This window comes from Crotalus tigris, unplaced genomic scaffold, assembly GCF_016545835.1.
Source record: "Crotalus tigris isolate CLP2741 ecotype Arizona unplaced genomic scaffold, ASM1654583v1 scf7180000023617.9722795, whole genome shotgun sequence".
NCBI classification, from domain to species: domain Eukaryota; kingdom Metazoa; phylum Chordata; class Lepidosauria; order Squamata; family Viperidae; genus Crotalus; species Crotalus tigris.
In genome coordinates this window covers 6,057,673-6,074,942 of record NW_024100081.1, presented here as the reverse complement: position 1 = coordinate 6,074,942, position 17,270 = coordinate 6,057,673, and the positions used below count along the sequence as shown (strand labels likewise).

The 17,270-nt window shown below is 34.4% G+C and overlaps 1 protein-coding gene across 1 annotated transcript in view; it reads right to left on the bottom strand.

Annotated features, from left to right (window-relative positions):
- The window catches only part of AGBL4 (ATP/GTP binding protein like 4), an 891,909-nt gene that overhangs the window by 270,729 nt on the left and 603,910 nt on the right, over positions 1–17,270 (bottom strand). The gene's annotated exons all lie outside the window — the stretch shown is intronic.

Genomic DNA, 17,270 nt, shown 5'->3' with positions numbered 1-17,270 from the left:
AAAAAATTTAGTAAATATAATTTCCATTAAAATTTGGAGCAAGATTAATCTTATCAATATGCATAGCATAAGATTAATATATATTTAACAGAGATTCCTGTATTTATTTTATTCAAATTTATAAATTAATAAGATTTTTTTATGGCAAAGTAAACTTCCTTAAATATTCTTGGCCTAACTGCCTACCTAATATTGAAATTTACTACATTTTCAACCATAACATTTGGCTTTTATTTTGACATCTAAATTGCATTATTTTGGAATGAGACCTTCTATGAATATTCTCTTCCTGGAGCCAATTTTTAGACCCACCTTTGAAATCTTGGCAAGTTTTAAGGTCCACTAAATCTACATTTCCTGCTTTGAAAGCTGCCAAGCATATTTGATTATTAATAAATAAGCAGTTATGTTTTGATCCTGAATCACATGAGAAATTTATGTAATGAAATCAAATTTGAAAATAGCAGGAAGGTCATTTTGCTGGAAAACTTAAGCTAAATAAGGGACCAGCACTTTTAATCAGTGTTTTCTTTAAAAAAAAGTACTTGTTTTAAAGATTTGGAGAAGTTGTATGTGATTAACCCACATTATTCCCTTGGCAATATATACAGATAAAACATATACTGATTAAACATTATGGCTGGCAATTCTAGCAGCATATAAAGTACCTGTAATTTTAAGATCCATAAGAGGTGTGGATTCAATTGAGTGGAAACCAACAATTCAATGCTATAAGATTTGTTTGTTTGTTTATCCCATATATGTATGGTTATCTATAGAGATTAAGGAACATGATCTTGATAGACCCTAGATAGACCTTCTGAAAGAGCAATAGGGTTAGAGTCATCCAAATCTTAGGAGGGAAATTATTCCATTAAGCAGATTCACTGATAACATCCCATTGTGGGAACAATCCAGAGAAAAGAAATATTTTTGGGAATATTAAAAAGGCAGAATATATTTCCCCAAAGGAATAATGGAGAAGATCTTTAAAAACTTCTCCACACATACACCCTAGCCAGACAATTCAACAGAAAACAGCTTTTAGAAAAGCAGATGTAATAATCCATTCAGGAAGGTTGGAGCCCTCCAGCTAGAAGCTGAAGAGATCAGGAAGATAAAGACCCTTAAAATCTACATACCACCTAAACTCTAAGACAGGACATAATAAGATTAACCCACCACCATCAGAATACCAAAAAGGCACATTCAGACTCAGGTCAAAGTTCACGACACAGTAACAACTCCAAACAAAAGCCCAAGGAGGTATGAAAATCCATCCCTACTATATGTGCTCTCTCTTTTTTCCAGACCCATCTTTCTGTCTGGCTCTCCTCTTCAATAAATTACAACCACCTTCTTTCTAAAGCAGTCGCCATGTTGTTTATTCCTGGCTTAGACTGGACCCTGGTGAAGATTTTTCCTTCAACATCATCATATGACATTGTTTTACGGAGAGGACCCATAACTTGCACATCCTGCCAGATCTGCAGAGATGAGTTGAAACCATAGTGACAGGCTTTAAAGACACCAACCAGCACCTTGAATTGCACCTAGAAGTCTACAAGCAGCTAGTGCAGCTATATAGCAATGATTAAAAAGTAAATAGCTGAATTTTGGAATGAAGAATTGGAATATTCAATTTTTGAAAATCAGGAAGTCTGGCAGCTAAGAAACATAAAATACACTTCTTATAATTTAAAAATGAACATAGTTCATCAAAAATAGTTTGTGCTTATTGGGTGCTTCAAAAAATTTTGAAAAAGGGAAGGGTATTAGATTTTTTTCATGTTGACATTGAAAAAAATTCAAAAGTTCTTTTAAGTCATATAATCTGCTTTTGACTTGCTATAGCCTTATAACAAATTTCAATACACTTTTTGGGAGAAATAATATAATTAAATATATTAATGTGACAAACTATATTTCAAACACATAATTTGTTATCTCATGAAAAGGTTTGGTTATATTGAGTCTGGGGTATGGCAAAGAGGAAAGAATACCATCATGATGTTAAGGAATGGATCCGTTATATATTTTTGGAAAGTGAGAAGATGAACTAATAAGTTTCGTATAGTCTACATATAATAATAAATGTAAGAATTGAATTATTATTTTTTTCACTACTTATAGTTAATGTACCATTTGTTTTCTGTTTATCCTGTTAGTTTTAATTATCACTTTTTGTTCATGTTGCTCACTATATCTAGGTTTTTATTTACTGTATAATCATTGTCTTCTTTTTTCTTCAGTAAGTTTTTATATCTTGCAATATATTTTGCTACTGATTTTTTTAAAGGTATAGTACATCTCTTTCATGCTTACCAGGCAAACTTTGGATGCGTGAGATTTACTGGGTTTTATTACTATTAATGCCAGTAAATAATAACTCCAGGCAAGTTATTTTTATCAGAATTATTCTGTAAATGAAAATAGGCAATTGCCCTATTTGTCTGCCAAGTACATATATTCACACAATTAGCTTTCACTGATCCTGAATGACATTGTGGAGACTTAAAATTTTCATTCAGTCCATAATGAGAGTTTGGAGACAAATAGAATCTAAACTGAACATAGGAAAACCAGAAACATTTTCCATTCAAAAGCGAAGATAGCATGATGGCTACAATTCTGACTTGGATCAAGGAGACTAATTCTTCTCTCTGCCATGTAGCTCACAAATACAATGTGCACTGTGTCTGCAGCTTTCTTTCTGTCAAATTTATATCAGAAGTTTCATGAGTCAATACAACAGTGTAATCTCATAGATGCTCCCTGGACTATTTTGAGAGACCAGCAGAAGGTAACATTTATGTAGAAGTTGAACTTGTCTATCAAATCAATAAATACATTGCTAGATTTTGGAAATATATTGAATATAAGTGTGAATATGATTAATCTAATTTCCTTAATGATGTTACTATGAAGAATATACACTTCTGGAAAAAAAAATAAAGGAAGATCCATTGCATTAATAATTTAAAATCAGAGTGAAAAAGATTAAGGATATAAAAATGGATATATATCTAAATGGATTTCCTGGAAATCCTTCCAACCTTCTTTTTTATAATAGACAACAGGTGGAACTAAATTAATCTGGACTGTATGACAGCATATTCAAAGACCCTTTGGAAGAACTATAGCACATGATGGTGAAAAAGATTGAAAGCCTCACTCTTGCAAAGCTGACAAATGTGGGCATAATGAGCACAAAATGAGCTACCGCTGTGGCAGAATAGACAACACTCCATAACAGCCTTTGTGAGCTTGCTCCCTCATTCATAAGCCATGATGTGGTTTCTTTGATTTTAGCTCAGCATTGTGTGGCATCACGCATTAAGGCTTATAAATAATAACTTAGATCTTACTATGCTTATTCAACAAACCACACCTACATTTGACCCATTACTTAACACAACCCTTGTGAGTCACAACAAGATGGGGTTTTGTTTTGTTTTTTGGCAACACACATGGAAATAAAATTCTTATGTATATTTACTTCCAGTCTGTGTTAAGAATTATAGCCACATTTTTTTTCTTCTGTGTCTGATTGTCAAAGTTTGCTGGACAAGTCCCTGCAGTTTTCTTGGCAAGGTTTTTCAGAAGAGATTTGTCATTTCCTCCTTCTAGGACTAAGAGAAAGCAACTGGTCCAAGATCACCAAGTTGTTGATGGGTAGGACTAGAAGGCAAAACTAGAACTCATGGTGTCCTAGTTTCTAGTCATTATGCCAAATTGGCTTTCATAAGCTCTCATATTATTTTTACTGGATTTTACAGATTTTTTCTAACTTTTCTGTTTTGCTAATAACAATATTTATGACTGTTTCTCAGAACAAAAAAACAGAATTCTCAAAAAGTCTTTCTTTTATAACAGCCTCATATTTAGCATAGGCAGACTTCAAATTCACTAGGTCTGTTGTTTTGTTTTTTACTAGAACCCTAACATTCAAACAGAGAATAAGAAAAAACGCTCCACTGATGGACCAAAATAGGCAGTAAATTGGAAATGGTGGATTTTGAATAATCTGCACATGTTTAGAGTTCATATTCTATCTGATTTTCCCTTATTTGTTTCCACAATTATAATTTGGAAAGGGGGAGAATACTCTTTTTTCTTGCTATGCTAAGTAATTAATAAAAAGGACTAGCTTGAGAATCTATTGCGTATCATCCAAAATGATATTAATCGAGCCTAATTTTAAGGTGTATTTTAAATATATTATTTCAATTTTTTTTTAGCAAATATTGACCTCAGGTAGAACCATCTTGATATACTAACATATCCAATGAAATCAGTGAGGTTAAGTTAATACAGCATCTAATGGATATAAACTGTTCAAACAAGGGCCAAAAGCTTGAATAAGATAAAATATTCCAAAATAAAAAGGAAATCAATTGTAAGAATTAGGAGGAGAACAAAAATGTTGATGATAATGCTTTTTAAAAAAGAAAAATGAGCCATGCAACAGCTTTTCCTGAAGATGTCATCTTAAAATGCTTACAACAAACATCAATAGTCCATTATTAATTCTAAACCAAGATAAAAGACTACCTATAAATCTATATTGTATGTGCATACTTCACATAAAATTAGCCAATCAGTAAAATTATTTTAATGTTTTTCTGTCAAGTAAAGATACTGACTTACCAACCAGTAACACATACAATATTGATATTTTTGCATTTGTAAAAGCTAGATAAATTTGTTGTTTATGTTCATAAATCAATGCAAACTAAAATTTACATCTTCTACAATCAGCAAGAAGCATATCTTATATTTCATCAGACCTAGGTTAAATATTTGGTGGAAGCCATATCCAATTAATATAATTTACTTGAAGGCAGATAGCATGATAAAATGGGTGCCTTAATTTTTAGTTGGTCCTTGCATTAAAATAACAGTTGCTGGTAAACAGGAAGACTAATGATGCCAGTTGATATTATTAGTGGCTAATAATTACTTAATTTGCCCACTAATTGACCTATGCCACTATAGAGGTATTGGACCATGTCGCGGAGTTGGAAGAAAACAAGAGCAGTATAATGTTACTACTGAGAGTGACTTCTGGAAACAGAACTTGTTGAAATATATTTTCCTTTCACAGATGAGCAGATTAATTGGCCTGCCAATTAGTATGCTATTAAAGAAAATAACTAGATTCCTATTATTCCTCTGCCCTGGGTCAAACAGAATGAACCAGTTGAATAATCTATTTGGGGGAAGGAATGAATGAAGGAAGGAAGGAAGGAAGGAAGGAAGGAAGGAAGGAAGGAAGGAAGGAAGGAAAGTTATCTCTAATTTTAATATGTATGGGCCTAAGTTCAGGCAGGATCTATTATAGAAAAGTATAACTATAACTTATGATTTTGTGCCTGTAAATAATTCCTTCTCTGGATGACAAATAATGAAGATGGCTCTTATTTTTGTAGAAGAAAATACCAATTACAATCAATTAATGATGGAGAATATAACAAGTTTATGTTTAATAAACTATTTAGTTAACTATTAGAGGTAATGAAGATTTTAAAACTAGTATTATATTTAGCATTATATTGGTAACTGTACATCATAAAGTATGCTTGGAGGAGCATATATTAAGCACATTTCTTAGCTAGATTCCTCTATATCAGGGGTGTCAAACTCGCCACGTCACAAGACGTGTCACGACGTATCGGAACTTTTTTCCCCTTGCCAGAGCTGGGGTGGGCGGAGCTTGGCAACTTTAAGATGTGTGGACTTTGATTCCCAGAATTCCTCAGCCAACATGTGCTGACTGGAGAATTCTGTTCTGTATTGTGCAAATATATCCTAGGAGACATATATTCATAATGCACATAATCAATTCTGCATCAAGTCTCTCTTATATTAACCTTTCTTACTCACAGTGAAATAAGTTACAAATAACTTAAAGCATGTATTTATTGGTTGTGTATTATTTCACATCACAGCATTTCTACCTAAACAGTAGGGTTACTGGGTCAGCCAACACACCTCGCAATAATACTGACACTGGCAAAGACTGAACGACAGCCTTAAAAATATACATCAATGTAACTCATTAGCACTAACAGAGAAGAAAAAAATTCAGACATTCACAGTAAGAAGACCAAGAATCTGATATGACAAATAATCATCAGCCAAGAATCTGATAAGGCAAAGAAGAAATGAATATAGTTAGATGATGGCAAAACAAACACTCTTTGCACTCTGCTCTCTTTATTCAGATTTAATTTGTATCACATATATTGCCATAGTTGCTATTGTTTATTCAGACAATAGTTTGGTATGAATCATTGCTATTTTCTTTCCTCACATGCATTTCAAGTTTGTCCTTGCTGTTTATTTATACCACTAAAATAATGGAGTGGTTGGCTAAGTGGCTTTCCTCCATAGCCATCCTTTGTTTGTTCTTCCTTGATCTCTGCACAAGTCTCTCTCAATCTGCTCATGTCAAACTTCTCTGATTTTTCTATTCTCTTCCCAACACGAATGTCTCTTTATAATGCCTACACATCCTCTCTTTCTAGTGCCCCTCCAAGCCTTCCACATAACCTTCCATAAAGGTTTCCCCATTGCATTTAAACTGGGAGATGTGTGAAATTGCTTTGGTTCTCCTATTTATGCTTTAACCATCATCTCTTTAGTCTTTTGTCTTCCTCCCATGTTCATTTCCCAGAGCAGAGTCCACAAGCTTATTTCCTATAAAGCACCATAGAAACTGACAGGCCTGCTACTAATTAAATATTCAACGTGTGCAGATTTATTCCTGAGAGTTGTATGAATTTACAGCTATGAAATAATTTACTTTCACCTTAATTATTTGCAAAGCACACTTTTGTACTGAAGACAAACATATATGCATAATGCCAGGATTAAACACATTTCACCCAAATATTTTTTTTTCAAATGCAAATAAGCAAAGGGCTGTCCACTCAAATTATTCAATGAAGCTCTTTGCTGAAGTACTGCTGGTACTCATTCAAAACGAATGTTGATAAATGAGCCGTGTTGCCTTGTATAATGGTTATTGACAAGTTCAAGCATTATGTTATCATGGGAATTTTCTCTTGAAAGGATGATTACCTAAAAGAATCCATAATGAACAGTCAATATGGATGCTGACACTGCTTATTTCTGGGTTGAGAGGGGGGGAAAGCTGCCATCAAAATTGCATTTGAAATTATAGTTGAAACAATAGAGGTATAAATAAAAAGGAGGAGAATTTATAGAAGGAGGTAGAACAGAAGCTGAAATTCAATGTCAGTGTTTAACATATAATTCTATAATGTCTATTCAGAAATATGTCTTGCTGAGTTCACTCCAACTTTAAGTATATTATGCATGGCAATCAAATAATCTTTCAGAAAGTTTCTTTATTTATCAAAGAAAACACTATACTTTAACACTGTGAGGGATGTATTGTACCACATCCCTTTCAACTAGCAGGTTGTAACTAGTATGCAGGAACATGTATTTTAGACTTCCATTTTCTTAGAGAAGGAGCTATTTCTTCAAGTCTTTTTTAACTGCCATGTATATAGGTTAAATTCCATGGGTGAAATGAATGGGGCATTTCTTAACCTTCCCCCTTCTGGATATGTTCAACCAGTTTGGTGTCCTTTAGAATTCCCCACCAGCATGGGGACTGATGTGCAAGATATCCAATCAAGGATAGATAATGCTAGTTATGAAGAAAAAAGCTTTTAAGCATGGATAAAAATACATGGGGAGAAATGATGGTCTTCTAGACAAAGGGGAAAAATGTGAATTCAAGCACTTCAGAAACTCCAAGAGACCTAGAAGAGTTTCTTAAGCGCATTCTAGTTTTCTGATGCCAGAAAACTGCTTTGTATGTGAAAGCAGGGAAACAAGAGCTACTTAGCTTGCCTGACACAAATACTTTGTGCTATAAGTGTACAAGAACATGTGTATCCAAATACCTTGAAATCATAGAAATCAGTTAATAAAATCAATTGGAATCAACTAGGAATAAATGTACATATATTTTTTTTTAAAGTTATCTTTAGTACAAGGGTTTCAAGTATGTAATTGACATTCTGTTTAATGAACATTTCTTCCTTCTCTATGAAGGAGGACTGACTCTCTTTTAACAATGGTACATGGACAAAGAAGTAGAATATACGAGAACTAATTATTTTGGTTTAATGGAAATTTGGGATTATTTCAATTTCTTTATTTACTAAGGCTTATGTGATAATAAGTTCCCACCAGGCTCTAAGCAGCTTACAAAATTCCACAGCATAGGGTTACAAATACTTGTCACAGGAAACACTTAACCAAAGAACTATGACAGTGCCCTCTATCAGGGTAAACAAAACCTTACTTCCCCAGATCCAAGTTTTTACAGCTTTTTCAGAAGCCAAATAAGTAGCAGAGGGTCATATACAATATATGTATATAAGTGAACGCTTCCGTAAAAGGAGTCCATAACTAAAAAGCTTTGTCCCAGGGTCCCTGTACGTGACATTCCCCCCAAAGATGGGATCCTCAGCAAATCCCCTCTTTTTGATCTCACTGAACAAACTTGACTAATGAATAATTAATCATTTAAAATTCATGCAATTTACTGGCTACAATATATACACATACAAACCCATTACACACTTATACATTATGCAGAGAACAGAAAAGAAGCAAGAGAATAAAGGAAATTACAGGTATGAGATATGAAAGAGAAAAGGAATTGTATTTAAAACTAGATACCCCAGTAACATCCACTATACCTGTTTATGTTTTACCATCATTAAATACCCCCTTAATTCCACATTCTATATTCCATTCTTTAAAGTTTTCATTTATTTATTTTTTTCAGCATATCAACTCTGTCCAGCTACAGCTTCCTTGTTCTCCCCTCTCCTATCAATACATTTACCCTTCCTTCAAATCTTGGTTTTTCCATCTGATCCTCATTTATCCTCTTCAATGTAATTTCAGACATTCATTTTTGTATTCAGTCCACTTTCATTTGGTCTTCTTTGGTGATGGCTCCTGACTAGAAGTCACATTTCTAACTTTATATTTCTTACAGCAGGTAACTTTTTCATCATCAGGGGCAGGTGGAAGTCAATCTACCAGAGACCAACCTAAGGGAGAAAACTTCTTTTAAGCTGACAGGTAAGAATAAGAAAAGAGTTATCTTTCTGCAAAAGTAAAGGAGACAGACAAGATAATTACAAATGACAGCATGGATGATAGCCAGTCAAGGGCATATCAAGAAGCAAAGACAGATCATGTGCTTCATGATCTATATTTTGCTGATGACTTTCTTGAACCTAATAGTTTCCAAAATAAAAATACATAGTGACTAAAGACTTATTGTAAACTATGATGCAAACTAAAAGTTTCCATGAGTAAGTCAGCATTTTTATGTTATTGTTTAAAACAATGTTAAGATGCTTCCTCACCCCTCCCCTTATCTTCCCCCAAAATATTCAATGTTATTTCGTTAAGAACAGATGTCCATGTATGAAGTATAAAATGTCAGTTGGAAGAAGGACATACACATATGGAGATTAATACTTGTCGGGCCTATCATATCCTTCTGGATAACGAGCAAGGAAGGATTAGGATCACTTATGCAATATTGCTTTAGTCAATATTAAAGAGTTGGATCACAACAGCAATTTTTACACATGTATCTAATCTCATATTCTTTATTTAAATTATTTACACCAAAATGTCCTGTGAAGCTTTCATTGAGGAAAGAGAATGAACTTTGAAGTGCACAAAAGTTATGACAAACAGAGGAGAAAAACCACTATAGAAGCAGTCCCCAACCTTTTTGGCACCAGGAACCAGTTTCATGGAAGACAATTTTCCATGGACCGGGAGGAGGATGAGCGTGCAACCTAGATCCCACTCATGCACAGTTTCACTCACCCACCTTTAACCTCCAGCTGTGCAACCCAGTTCCTAACAGCCACTGACCGGTACCAGTCTGTGGCCCAGGGTTTTGGGACCCCTGCACTACAGTATCATAATGGATTTATTTTATCATTTATAATATGCTATGGGTTTGCTTCCCATTTATTCTGGCATCCGTGTAAGCAAATTTAAAACACGACTTTTATGAAAATTAGCTATGTTAAAGATAGTGTTATCTTCTAAGAAACTTTAGAAACATGGTAGTTTAAAATTTTATCCTTCGTGTTATTTCAAATAATCAATTTCTAACCTCAGGTCTTATTCTGATCAATGTTTGTGGGCTTGTAGAAGGGAAGAAATCAGTATTTATAATGGGAACTAATCTGAGAAATAATGATAATTAGCAGGAAACCCAGTCATTGAGGACCTGACTCTCATTCTTTTCTTCTGATATTATGGATTATATAACTGGCTGTAAAGGGATAGGCTGCTTGTAACTTTTAAATAAGAGGGAATTGACTGGCTTTCTGAATAGTATGTTAAGGGCATTCTCCTGGTTTTGGCTGTTTTGTTTTCTTTAATTTTCCTAATGCATAGTAATGTACTTAGATAATTTCCACCATCCAAGTAAAATCTGTTGCTGCCTTCTTTCTTTCTTTCTTTCTTTCTTTCTTTCTTTCTTTCTTTCTTTCTTTCTTTCTTTCTTTCTTTCTTTTTATTTTGCAGCTACTTAATATTTTTTCATGCGGGAATAAATAAAAAAGAAATCCTTAGAGGATGGCATGGACTATAGAATATAGATTTTAACGAATTAGGCAGGATTTATCTGAATTACTCTAAGGATGCTGTGCACAGAATGGCAAGTTTGTTCATTATTATTCAAGGTTAGTCCCTCTAGTGATTTTGTGTGCTTCAGACATCAGTAAATTTCTGCTGGATTATGATTCTTATTTTAGCAGAATTAGCTAGTGTTAAAGACAACCAAAATATTCACGTGGTACAAATAAATAAGAATGTCAATTACAGTCTACTTTTATGTGCTATATAATGTGGAAGGGTCACAACTTTGAGAAAAATAATGGCTGCTTGATGAGAGGTAGTCCATGAATTTTGAGTGAAAGGATCATCATGGCATTGATACAGATATAGGAAGAATGTAAATATTGTTCCTATATATAAATATTGCCTCTCACCTCACCATAAGAATCAATAATGTTCATACAGCGCAAAGACCAATATCAGAAACAATAGTCTTTAAATGTGTTATGAATGCTTCCCATATATTATGGTGTACATTATTTTGGATACATTTTCATCTTACTTCTGATGCTTTATCACTAAGTTATATGTCATTTAAAATCACTAAAGATAAGGCTATAACCTGTGGATTCTTATTTGGGAAGTTTGTTAAATAGATGTTGGCATTCAGTGTAATATCTTTATTTCATTTTCTTTTATGTATTTCTTACTTTCACTTTTGTTTCTTTAATTTCTTCACAAGAAAAAATGAACTTGGCAACCTCTCTGTGTCATTTTGATTCCCTAGTTTACTTTTTTCTATGTTCCTTGGACTATTTATTTATTTCCATTTGGTATCATGTTTTCTACTCACTTCAAATGCAAGCAAATACACAAAGGATGATCCATCTAGACAAAACAAAAGTTTTGGATGTTTGAATTGGCTTCCAGAAAGGAGGGTAAAAAGAGTTTTGCACAACCAAAAGCAGAAGGAAATTTTCCTTCCCTTCCCTTCCCGTCCCTTCTCTTTCTTTCTTTCTTTCTTTCTTTCTTTCTTTCTTTCTTTCTTTCTTTCTTTCTTTCTTTCTTTCTTTCTTTCTTTCTTAAAAAAACCCTTGGCTTGAGACAAATGGGGAGGAGATAGCAAAGAAATGTGAAAGGAAGGAGGTTCCCTGGCAGGGGTTGAAGAAGAGAAAACACCTGAAAGAAAGAAAGGTTGAAAATTGTACTGAGCCAAGAAATGATCACACAGACTTTGTGAGCTAGTTTCCAGGAAAATGACTGGCTGAGAGAAACTGTGGAGGGAGTAGAGATGAACTCCTCTGAGGCTAGAGGTGATGAGAGTTTAATCTGGAACCAAGAAAATCTTCCAAGAGTAGAAAAGCTAGTTTGGGCAAAGAGGAGAATTATAGGCAGAATAAGCTGTCTGCTTCCCACTGTAAGCTAAGGGTTATAGTCTAAAAGTTAAGAGATATGATACCATAAATCCCAGGAAATCAAAAGAAGCTAAGAGGAAGTGTTGCTAAAATTTGGTTTGCAGATGGCAATCTATGTTAGCCATGTATTGGACAGTAGAAGCCAACTAGAGCAGGGGTAGGCAACCTTGACTCTTTTATGACTATGCTGGCTCAGGAATTCTGGGAGCTGAAGTCCATGAGTCATAAAAGAGCCAAGGTTGCCTACCCCTGAACTAAAGAAATGAGCTGAGGAAATCCTATACTAATCTTCATGGCATCTTACATTTCAAAAGGGTTTGCTAATTGTTTTAATTCATTTGCCTCAGATTTTTGTATCAGAAGTGTATTGTCTTTATGCAAACTACATTCTGACATGTTGCACTCTAGTAACATATTTGAATTTCATAACACGTTCATCTCAATTTTTGTCTAGGCTCCCCATATGCCTATCTATCTATCTATCTATCTATCTATCTATCTATCTATCTATCTATCTATCTATCTATCTATCCATCTATCTATCTATCCCCTTGGGCTCAGCCAGGTCATCGTCTTCTACAATTTAAGTCAGTATAAGTTTATGAGAGATTGATCTTTGAAATGTTATTTGTGATCTTATCGGAATTATTTCACACAATTCTAATTGCTTGTACATTTGGTTATTTCAGGCTATAAGAAAGTTTTTCTTTTTCCTTACTTTTAGTAAAACTCATTTTAAAATAATAAAAATATGTTCATTTTCATTTCTTCAGGAGACAAAGCTGCTCTTCTCAAAACTGCAAGAGGCAGGAAATGACCCCACTTCTTTTAATCTTCCTTGCTCACAATTATTATTACCATTACCATTCCCTCATTATTACTTTCCTTATCATCCTTATTCTCATCATGGCTAGTTCACAAGTGAATAGGTTGGTGTGAAACAAGAGGACCATGGCCAAGGTTTCAAAAGAGGAATGGTGCCAGCAGGAAACTACAGAAATAATAATCAGAAATTATGCATGAATCTAAGCAAGAAGGCAGTGGGGCTCAAAAGCCATGACTAGAAGGTGGAGATCCCTCCTTCTATCATGACCCCTAACTGGCTATCCTCTACAGGTTCAAACTAAGGGTGGTTGGTGAAGAAAAACTAATTGGGAAACTGTGAGCATCTTTGATCACACTAAATGCAAAAATCCTGGGAAATTCCTGGAATCTTGGCACTCAGACAAATCAGCCATCAACAGGTATATGGACATAAACAACATTTATACATCATTCAAAAGAGATATTAAAAAAAAAAACAGAAATACAGAACACCTCATCATCAGCAATCAACACCCAGATAAGAAGGATTAACACCAGGATTAACACCAGACAAACATTCAAGCAGTATACAATACCCTAATCAAAAACTACCAACTCAGGCAAACAATCATGCAGTAAACAACACCTAATCAAGAAACTATCAAGGGAAAACAGCAACAGCACTGACAGGGCAAGCTACTATATATAAACAGAGAGCAAATCCCACTCTCTTCTAGCACTGAAGACGTTACCTAGTGTGGTAACAACACATCTGCATAAAAGCAACCTAGTTCCGAGAGCATCATGGATTAGGCTGTCTTGCGTATTTTGAAAGTGTTTTAAATGTAAAACTTGCAAAAGGCTTTTGACTTTGAAACTGAGTTCCAAACATTTCCATAACATTCAAAACAATCTATTTTACACACAGAGCAGGGTGTTTCACACTCACAAAGAGTGTTTTGAATTTGAGACTGTTGGATTTAGAAATGCTTTATAAACTATTGATATTCTGCCATATTCTCATCTGTAGGGGAAGAAAAGAATGAAAATGAAAAAATCCCCCTAATTTGCCGGAAGCCTCTTACATCTCTGACATGAATACCCCTGACCTTTGCAAACATATTTTAAAAACCATTGAGCACTTATAGTGTTCACATGAGCATGCCTACATTAGCGTGTTCTTGACCATAGCCCTCTAACTGTAGAACCAGCTGCCTGACTGTAATAGTGATAAACTACTATAATTATCTATATGCATTCTAACCAGCCATACATTGCTGAGTATTGGATACATGCATACTAAGTAAGCCAGACTTGACTGCAAGGAAAAAAAGCTTTCTAATGCTACTTTTCCTGGTCCTGGCGCCTTGGCAGCAAATAAAGAAACAAACCAATAAATTGCTGAAATAAGATTGTAAGATTTTTTTGTGCATGGAGATCTTGGGAGATTTTATTCTGGAGGGTTTGTTGGGGAGGGGTTGGTTAATCTTGGGGAGCCAGCAGGTTCCTAGGACCGGTCAGATTTAATAAGAGAAAGTTTTCATTTTGCTAGATCTTTAAATACATAATTTGTTACCATTTTTATTCATATTAACATTTCTTAACACTGCACTACATTTTATTTCATTTGTAAACCATTTCGGGAACATTAATTGAAAAAAGGAAAAAAATATAAGCTGTTATAGATGGTTAAAGAAATGGGAGAATTTCTATACAAGAAAGTATAACTTCTGCGATTAATACAAATTCTTGGGGGGGGGGGAGATTAAACATCCTAATATGGGCTTTCAGGGTAACATTATTATGTTTTTCTTCCATGAAGAGATAGAATGCAAAGTGAGCAGAAAATATACATATTGTACACTGAGGTCTGATATTAAACATATGTCAACCAACAAAACCAAGAAGATCTGTGGTTATTCAAGATGAGTCAAGAAATACTCCAGGTTAAGGAGAAAGAGAAGTGCCTTATTTAACAAAAAGCTCAAAAGGTTTCTATGTTCACAGAACCCTGCCTGCTTCAGAGATCTCTTCACCTGAAATTCAGATGAAGGTCACAAATGGAGGTTGCTTTAGCTGAGAGACTTTGCTGGTTGCCATATCAACTGGACTTCTTCATAGAAAAGGTTTGCTTCTCACTGTCTAAGTTGCATATTAGAATAAAGCATGGCTGGCAATCAGCTATGCCCTTATCAGCAAGGATGAGTTTGTTCTTTTATTTACATGCTGCAATTCGGAATTTAATAAAAATAAGGATTTGGTTGCTTCTCTCTCTCTCTTTCTCTCTCTCTCTCTCTCTCTCTCCCTCCCTCCCTCCCTCCCTCCCTCCATAATTTTATTGTTAATGCAATACAAAACAATGCAAGAAAAAGAATAAGATGCAATAAAAGAATAACTACTAAATACAGATTTTTAAAAAAATATAATAATGTTCTAGTAACACATGCTCTCCGTCCCTTCCATTTGTTTCCCCAACTGCTAACTACAGTTTAAATATGTATGCTTTACACTGAACATTTATTATTGTCGTTGGTGTCTGTTTAAGTCCTAGAAATTATATTCCAAATGTCTAAAATTGCCTTGCTGTGTAATGTGTTGCATATAAATAAGGAAGCTTGTTTGAATTTTATTAAACTTCTGTTATAGAGATGCATTGTCAACTTTTCCATTACCATATAGTCTCCAGTTATGACCTCTTAGCCTGTTATTGTCAGCAAAGTTTCTGTTTTCCAGAACAGTGCCAGATTTGTTCTTTATATGTTAGTAAATTAAAGTATTTGCTAAGCCACCAAAGTGCTTCCATGGTGAAAAGAATTGCCAGTGACATCACTGCTGCGCCTGGAATGCCCAGCTGGTGGTTCCTTTCATGTCCCCATGAAGTTGCCTACTAAAGCGATACCCATTTATCTACTCATAATCGCCTGCTTTTGAACTGCTGGGTCAGCAGAAGATGGAGTGTGTGATGGGAGCTTACTCTGCCATGTGGCAGCAACCAGGGCTTAAATCTGAGCTTGCTGATCCTCAGCCCAGCATTCTAACCTCATGAACCAGCGCACTTCTCAATGTATTATACTGCAAGCAATAAAGAACACAATATATATTTGCTGTAAAAATTGTATTCCATTGAAAGTCAGAGAATTCATTATGTTATACTTTCTTCACCTTGGAGACTATAACTTCATAATTTCCAAAGAATAGGCAAGCTGAAATTTTTGAAAAATGTAGTTTTACTCATCTGGTGACCACAGGATTGGGGAAATGCCATTGTAACAAAGATACCAAACAGTGTTTAGACCATAAAATAACTTCCTTTAAGTTCTATATACAAGAACTAATCTACTATGGTATTCTTTTATTCATATTTTAAGAGGGCAATGTAGAATGTGGATGTTACAAATGACTTCAAAAATCCTTAATTTAGCTATGATGCAATAGCCTCAAGGAAACTTGCCTGGTGCAATGCTACTTTATTTTCAATGTACAGTACTCAATGAATTAAACATTATTATATTTATTTCTGCTGCATTTACTTTTATTGCTAATTTATTGCTGCAATATAAACTGTTAACTTTTAAGGGGCTTTTTAATATATATATATATATATATATATATATATATATATATATATATATAATTGCTTGTTTTTCCCATTTTACTATTTTTTTTCTTATAAGCTTATAAGGAAAGAAAAATACATAATACTAATACAAGTTTAAAAGTGTCTAAGATAGTAGATATAATAATTTTGATTTTTTTTAAAAAAAAAGTTGAGCAATAAAATAGGAAGAGATAGCTAACAAATCTCAGATAACCAAACTTTTGTTGTTAGATGGAAACACGTGGCTTCCAACTCCACAATTGAAATATATTATACAACTCTCAGACTTTCCAACCAACATGTTAACATCTGCAAATTCAAGAGATTTAGAGGATAGACAATAAGCCCAGATTTCTGGAACAGCAAAGTGGAAGTATTCCTGGAAGGCTTTGGAATCATCCAACAGAAAAAAATCTATCTCCAAGGCACTCTTGTTCCTATTATTGAGGCTTCTTTGCTGGTCTATAAATAGAGATGTTATACACATATGGCCTCCCACAGAGACAACCATTTCCAGCGGTTGGGTCATAGTCACCCATGAATGCCAGATTCTCAATGCACTGAAAAGAGATCTAGGGAGAGCAGGGTGCCCGTGTAGAGCAATTTAGAAAGAAAGGAATGAAGCAAAGTAAAAAATCAATTCAGCCAAACTCTGCCAAGACAGGCAAGAAACAAAGGGTCAGAAGATAAAGTAGGAAAAATACTGTGATTGTCACGAGCTGCAAGGAGGCTCTAGAAAACTATTGAAGGTGAGAATAAAAATTGTCAGAGGAGAACAACTGTCTAAGCTACCAATATCATCAAGC